The sequence below is a fragment of the Saccostrea cucullata genome, unplaced genomic scaffold (genome assembly GCF_032062105.1).
Source record: "Saccostrea cucullata isolate Sc308-1 unplaced genomic scaffold, CSIRO_AGI_Scuc_v1 ctg22384, whole genome shotgun sequence".
Classification (NCBI taxonomy): Eukaryota; Metazoa; Mollusca; class Bivalvia; order Ostreida; family Ostreidae; genus Saccostrea; species Saccostrea cuccullata.
Window position 1 is genome coordinate 1 of NW_026933632.1, and position 5,838 is coordinate 5,838.

The 5,838-nt window shown below is 30.9% G+C and overlaps 1 long non-coding RNA gene across 1 annotated transcript; it reads left to right on the forward strand.

Moving 5' to 3' along the window:
- The first annotated feature begins 3,252 nt into the window (after positions 1-3,252).
- On the forward strand, positions 3,253-5,826 carry LOC134238775 (uncharacterized). Its single transcript, XR_009986082.1, has 3 exons — positions 3,253-3,297; positions 3,435-3,510; positions 5,677-5,826. It is a non-coding gene; the product is annotated as an uncharacterized LOC134238775 (long non-coding RNA).
- The last annotated feature ends 12 nt before the right edge of the window (positions 5,827-5,838 follow it).

The following is a 5,838-nucleotide window of genomic DNA, read 5'->3' on the forward strand; positions in this document are numbered from 1 at the left end:
AATTTCATTTTCATCTGTGTCATCATCCTTAAGTATCACCTTCCTCGCCGCCGCTTAGCCCTCTTCAGGCGGGGTGGCAAACGAACCTGTAAAGTGAATTTTCTGCATGGTATAGTTATGTGACAAAAAAAAAAAATATTCAAGTTTTATTTCCTTTTATACAGAAGATGTAATATACTAACTGTGACGACTTTGTACTTTAATGAATATACTTTTACAACCCCTACCCACCCAATACAACGTGTCTAATGAGAATGCTCACCATAGGTGGACTAGGAGGTCCTGACAAATTTCTTGTAAGATCCATCGCGGCCTTCAAATCTTCGCCAATCCTCATCATTGCAAGGAAAACATCCTCGGGGAAAGAAACTTGCTTTCCCCTGTTGTTATCTGTTAAAATAAAATCATAGTGTAATTAAAAGATATTATATGATATTGATGTTGCTTTAAAAATTGCAAATATTTAAGATCGATGAGTGTGGAGGCAGATACTGAGAATGGAACCTTTGAACAGTAATTATTAATAGCCCCCAACCCCTCTTGAAAATCAAATTTAGTGGTAAATCCTATATAAAGATTATGGGACCGCTGCTGTTAATACTAAATGTACTAAGTATACAATCAAGTCGAGTAACACAGACACATACAAAAAGACAAAGAAACATACCTTGTAAATGTACGTATACTCTTCTCCGAAAAAAGATAGTTGGATTGCATAATGCCCCCTCCTGTAGCTTTCACCGCCCCGGATAACGTACTGCGGGATTTCTCCATCACCGCCTAACTCAACATCAAAACGAACTTCTGCGGCTGCCATATCAGTCGTTTTAATGAAACTTCTATCTTTCAAGTTTTTCTGGAGGAACTATAATTCGTACTTCTGATGCGTGTTTATATATATAGTATTTCTCAAAAGAAACCATCTATTGTTTTTAAACTCTGGACTCTTGATTACCCCCACACCCATCAATTAATCAAAAGTAATCAATCACTAGGAAGAGATCGTCTTTTGTTTTGTGAAGTATATGAGATAAAAAACAACTTTTTTATTTAAATATTGTTTTGGTTCCCTCTTATTTTTACAATAATAATTAATATATACATAAATAAATCATAGTAATTTCTCCCTGATTTGATATAACTCATATTTCTGAAGTGTTTTTATGTATATAGCATTTCTTAAAAGAAACAATCTATTGTTTTCAAACTGATTACCTCCACATCCATCCAAAATTAGTCAAAAGTAATCAATCACTAAGAAGAGATCGTCTTTTGTTTTATGAAGTATATGAGATAAATAACATTTATATTTTATTTAAATATTGTTTTGATTTTCTACATATTTTCAGAACAATAAGTAATATACATGAATAAATCATAGTAATTCCCCTCTGATTTGAATGAGAGGTAGACTTCTTTGAACAACAACTTTTGTTTTTTGAAATCTTTCAATCAAAATTGCTAATTTATAGATATATTTACTACTCCTGATAATTAGTGCAAAGTCAATGTCCTTAATCGTTTTGAATATCCCAGTATCCCATTTATTTAATATATATACTACAGCTCAATATTTTTTTAATATTTTTTATGAAATATAAAAATAAAAATAAATGTAAAACATTCTCTGTCATCCAAAGAAATATTTTTCATTCTGAAATATTTTTCTTATATATATCGCTCGGGTTCAAAATTCAATAACATTTGACTTCGGATCACACTCGTCGTTTTCCGTAACCGATTACGGAAATGGGCGATTAGTTACGATTGAAGACTAAGTTTGAAATGGTGGGAAAAGATCGTATTTTTATTTTTATTTTTATTTATTTATTTATTTATTTTTTTAAATATTAAACATTCTTTATATTATCAACTAAGAAATATTATTGTGCTATATACATGATTTAATGAACTCTTACATATATATCGCTCGGGTGCAAGATTCAATAACATTAGACCAAGTCAATTCGGCGATGGAGAAGATGCGCACCATGCTGTCTTACTGTATTTTAACGATGTTACTATTAGCCTGCGCTGCTGCAAAGTTGCAGTATTTTAGTGTATGTAATGACAATATATGTAGATGGAATGGTCCTGGGTTTTACTCAGGATGGCTACCCGATAACGTAAGGTCTTTGAATTTTGATTACTTTGATGCACGAGCAGTAATGGATCTCACCCACACGTCAGTGCAGGTTGTATATATTGCTTATGCCCCATGCTGTGAGAGCATCATCATAAAATCAAACAGAGCTGTGGTTGTGTACATAGAGGACAGTAAATGTGCAAACGTTAGTATATGTATTTATTTATTTATTTCAATCGATCTTTGTAAAACAAACTTTGAAACGATGAATTGTTGTAAGCATGGTAAGAGGACGGCGATACAAAAGTGAACTTTTAGTAATCTCACATTGGATACACTGGTGCATGCCCACAGTAATGTACTGTTGTGTGTGTGTGGGGGGGGGGGGCAAGCATCTGCAGCACTAATTTGCTCACTATAAAATATGTGAATGTACTTGTAATTGTGTTACTTTATTTCATTTCAGCCTTCCACAGCTGATGCATCCCCCCGCACTATAACACATGTAAGTAATAAAAATACCTCAATTTCTGACTTTTGATTATTAATGCAATCCTCTTTCATGAATCTGCAGCACTAACTTCCTCACTATATAATATGTGAATGTACTTGTAATTGTGTTACTTAATTTCATTTCAGACCTCCACAGCTGATGCCTCCCCCCGCACTATAACACATGTAAGTAATAAACATACCTCAATTTCTGACTTTCGATTATTAATGCAATCCTCTTTCATGCATCTGCAGCAATAACTTCCTCACTATATAACATGTAAGTAATAAAGGTATCTCAATTTCTGACTATTACAAAAATAGTATTTTGCACATGCTATTCAATGCATTGTTTACAAGCTGCTAAAATTTGTAAAAGGTGTCAATCTTCAGGAATCACTTGACTCCCTATTGAAAATTTGTTGTACTTACATATGTTACTTATCATCATTTCAGCAGGGTGACAGTGCTTCTCGGCCTCAATCTTCCACACATGATTTTCTCCCTACTTCAACTCATGTAAATAATAAACTTACCACCATTCTTACTATCTGAAAATAATATTTTAGATATGCTATTCAATGCATTGTTTACAACCTGATTAAAATGAGAAAGTCAAGTATCAAGAGGACTCAGCTTCATCGCTTTAAAAATATGTACATTTGTTTCAGGAGGGTGGTAGATCCTCCACAACCGATGCATCCCCTACACCAGTTCTTGTAAGTGATAAACTAATTATCACAAAGTAGTAATTTGCATTTGACAGTCAATGCATTGTTTATAGCATGCATAAATTTTGACAAAAAATTTTTCAATGAATACTTATATTTGTTTCAATATTTCACTTTCATTGTAGAATCCTGAATTAACAACTCCACCATCAGCGGATGATGACAGCAACAGTAACTTGAGTTTAAGTACTATCTTAATCAGTAAGTATATTTATTTATAAATCTATATGCATCTTTCTAAATACACCTAGATAACAATGTGAATTATTGTGAAACTCTTCAATCTTTTACTAATCCTTCAAAATTACGGATTCTGAATAATATTTGAAAATCTAACTACAATGACAATATCTGCATGAGCAATTCAAAAGTAACTCACATTCTTTGATTGTAGCATTGAAGCAAAAGACAGCAATAGACATATTAAATGCAATAAAACAAATATTTGAATCCGCTGTCAAGTGTCAAACACTGAGAATCAATTGCGGTGGAGAATTTAAAAATCATCTACTATAGAATTATAATTCTTTATTTCACTGAAGCTTAAATTTATTATTTAGTGATCTTCAACGAAACACTTTCATTTTTGCTTAATTTTATGAAATTAAAATCCATACATCAATAAATACTATCTATGGTTGATGCATGAGTAATAGATGCTCATATAATAGTGCTTTATCATTTCTGCAATTTTGGATCTCAATTTTAAAATTTGAATTGCTTGAAAAATGAATGTTTTTCTTTTAGTTATTTCTACTTGCTTGTCCGCATCTTCCTGCATAAGCTGTTTCATCTTTCTCCTTTGGAAATGCCAAAAATCAAGATTAAGGGGGAATATAAATACTGATCATGATATATTTTATGACGCCACTGAAGAAGAAATCTTGCAAGAAGATTCTATTCTTTGAAATTTTTTTTCCTCTTAATTTTCTAGGCTTAATTGGAATACTTACATTTCTGTGTAAACAGATAGTAGCCATTAAAAGAAAAGTTATAGACATATACAATCTCCTGCAAGAAGCAACTTTGTTTATCAAAAAATCTGTGAAAAAATTATCAGGATTTATTATGAAGAAAAAATGTCAAAGAAAAAGAAAAGCAAAACATACTAAAGAAATTATTACTAGAAAAGTATTGCCACCAAGGGAGAGAAAGAAACCAGTTCTATATGGCTTTGATGAATATGTCTACTGAGACACTTTTGCCACTGCATATTTGTTCACCCCTGGCATGCCACTATTGATTAACTGTATGCATGTATATAGTGTATGCACAATGCTGTAAAAGTCTGTAATACAGTTTTTATTTGCTTTATTTCACAGTGCAATAATGAATGTATCTCTATTGCTTTAGCTTTGCATTGCACTTTTATACCACTATTCTTTTCTCTTTCAGCATCTTCATGTATCGTCTTTCTATGTATCATCTCTGTATGTATCATTTCATGTTATCGCAAATATCGTAAATTGCATGTCCAAAATAATTCAGATTTTCTGAGTTATTACATTGAGGATGGGATTGAGTTAGAAAGGTACAGGAGAAGAAATAGACTAGGATTTGATGGGTAAATATATTCAAATATGGAAAATTAGAAAGTTGTTCAGATATCTTTGTGAAGTACAGGTGTAGAAATAGTGTATGATTTGATGTGTAAAATGTATCATTTCATGTGCACACAATATTGAAAATTAGAAAGTAGTTCACACATTCTAAGTTAATACATTGAGGATAAGATTAAGTTAAAAGGGTGCAAGAAGAAATAGTGTAGGACTTGGTGTATATTAAGTGGAGACTTAACACAATTTCAATGTAATTATGCTTTCATATCTGATTTGTTAAAATCATTTATCATTTTTACCTTTCAATGAATACTCAATTTATGTAAATATTGTGATTTTTATTAATTAGTGCCAAATTAAATATTTTTTGCATGTGTGTGCCATCATCATGATGTTTTTTGATGTGATGTCAACTTTTGCTTACACTGATGCATATCTATAGGCAATTAACTTTGCAGATATATCTTCTTAAAATAATTTCTTTGAAAATAAATCCAGAAATCAGTTATATTATTTGTACATTGAGGATTAGGTATTACAGTATTAGTTCATTTTTATGAACTGTAGATAAGTATAATTTAAGAGATATTTCTCTCTTTTTTACAGGTCAGATATTGGATTTCAATAAATATAAACTGTGCAATTATATGTCAAATCTTTTTTCTAAACTTTGATTTTTATTTTAACTGTGAGCCATTGATAATTTAGATTGTTGATATACTTAATTCTTTTTCAATTCTAATTAAAAAATCTTTTTATGTAATATTGTGATTATTACTGATTTGTTTTATGTTTTTTGTTTTTTAAGCGAGAAGTTTTATTTACTATCAGCTTTATGGTTGCAGAAAGGAATCGAGCTCGAGGAGTGTGGATTTCAATAAATATTAAACTGTGCAATTATATGTCAAATCTTTTTTCTAAACTTTGATTTTTATTTTAACTGTGAGCCATTGATAATTTAGATTGTTGT